Raw genomic sequence first — 2,500 nt, 5'->3', positions numbered from 1 at the left:
CCACCGCTAAGAGGAAACTTTTTCCGTATCGGTCCTAGACGATTTTCGACGTGATATCACTGTAATATAGACGGTTTCTAACAATATATATCATAACACCAAACTCGCTACAATTATTATTTATCGAGTTATTAGCAAATAATGGACGGATGTGCTACTCCGTCGGACGTTCGACGAAAATTTTTCTAAGTCCCACCGCCAAGAGGAAACTTTTTCCCTATCGGTCCTAGACGATTTTCGACGTGATATCACTGTAATATAGACGGTTTCTAACAATATATATCATAACACCAAACTCGCTACAATTATTATTCATCGAGTTATTAGCAAATAATGGACGGATGTGCTACTCCGTCGACAAAACTCTGGAAATTTTTCTAAGTCCCACCGCTAAGAGGAAACTTTTTCCGTATCGGTCCTAGACGATTTTCGACGTGATATCACTGTAATATAGACGGTTTCTAACAATATATATCATAACACCAAACTCGCTACAATTATTATTTATCGAGTTATTAGCAAATAATGGACGGATGTGCTACTCCGTCGGACGTTCGACGAAAATTTTTCTAAGTCCCACCGCCAAGAGGAAACTTTTTCCCTATCGGTCCTAGACGATTTTCGACGTGATATCACTGTAATATAGACGGTTTCTAACAATATATATCATAACACCAAACTCGCTACAATTATTATTCTTCGAGTTATTAGCAAATAATGGACGGATGTGCTACTCCGTCGGACGTTCGACGAAAATTTTTCTAAGTCCCACCGCCAAGAGGAAACTTTTTCCCTATCGGTCCTAGACGATTTTCGACGTGATATCACTGTAATATAGACGGTTTCTAACAATATATATCATAACACCAAACTCGCTACAATTATTATTCATCGAGTTATTAGCAAATAATGGACGGATGTGCTACTCCGTCGACAAAACTCTGGAAATTTTTCTAAGTCCCACCGCTAAGAGGAAACTTTTTCCGTATCGGTCCTAGACGATTTTCGACGTGATATCACTGTAATATAGACGGTTTCTAACAATATATATCATAACACCAAACTCGCTACAATTATTATTTATCGAGTTATTAGCAAATAATGGACGGATGTGCTACTCCGTCGGACGTTCGACGAAAATTTTTCTAAGTCCCACCGCCAAGAGGAAACTTTTTCCCTATCGGTCCTAGACGATTTTCGACGTGATATCACTGTAATATAGACGGTTTCTAACAATATATATCATAACACCAAACTCGCTACAATTATTATTTATCGAGTTATTAGCAAATAATGGACGGATGTGCTACTCCGTCGACAAAACTCTGGAAATTTTTCTAAGTCCCACCGCCAAGAGGAAACTTTTTCCGTATCGGTCCTAGACGATTTTCGACGTGATATCACTGTAATATAGACGGTTTCTAACAATATATATCATAACACCAAACTCGCTACAATTATTATTTATCGAGTTATTAGCAAATAATGGACGGATGTGCTACTCCGTCGGACGTTCGACGAAAATTTTTCTAAGTCCCACCGCCAAGAGGAAACTTTTTCCGTATCGGTCCTAGACGATTTTCGACGTGATATCACTGTAATATAGACGGTTTCTAACAATATATATCATAACACCAAACTCGCTACAATTATTATTTATCGAGTTATTAGCAAATAATGGACGGATGTGCTACTCCGTCGGACGTTCGACGAAAATTTTTCTAAGTCCCACCGCCAAGAGGAAACTTTTTCCCTATCGGTCCTAGACGATTTTCGACGTGATATCACTGTAATATAGACGGTTTCTAACAATATATATCATAACACCAAACTCGCTACAATTATTATTTATCGAGTTATTAGCAAATAATGGACGGATGTGCTACTCCGTCGACAAAACTCTGGAAATTTTTCTAAGTCCCACCGCTAAGAGGAAACTTTTTCCGTATCGGTCCTAGACGATTTTCGACGTGATATCACTGTAATATAGACGGTTTCTAACAATATATATCATAACACCAAACTCGCTACAATTATTATTTATCGAGTTATTAGCAAATAATGGACGGATGTGCTACTCCGTCGGACGTTCGACGAAAATTTTTCTAAGTCCCACCGCTAAGAGGAAACTTTTTCCGTATCGGTCCTAGACGATTTTCGACGTGATATCACTGTAATATAGACGGTTTCTAACAATATATATCATAACACCAAACTCGCTACAATTATTATTTATCGAGTTATTAGCAAATAATGGACGGATGTGCTACTCCGTCGGACGTTCGACGAAAATTTTTCTAAGTCCCACCGCCAAGAGGAAACTTTTTCCCTATCGGTCCTAGACGATTTTCGACGTGATATCACTGTAATATAGACGGTTTCTAACAATATATATCATAACACCAAACTCGCTACAATTATTATTCATCGAGTTATTAGCAAATAATGGACGGATGTGCTACTCCGTCGACAAAACTCTGGAAATTTTTCTAAGTCCCAC

Source organism: Halictus rubicundus, unplaced genomic scaffold (assembly GCF_050948215.1).
Source record: "Halictus rubicundus isolate RS-2024b unplaced genomic scaffold, iyHalRubi1_principal scaffold1138, whole genome shotgun sequence".
In the NCBI taxonomy this organism is placed as follows: domain Eukaryota; kingdom Metazoa; phylum Arthropoda; class Insecta; order Hymenoptera; family Halictidae; genus Halictus; species Halictus rubicundus.
This window is presented reverse-complemented; position numbering follows the sequence as displayed.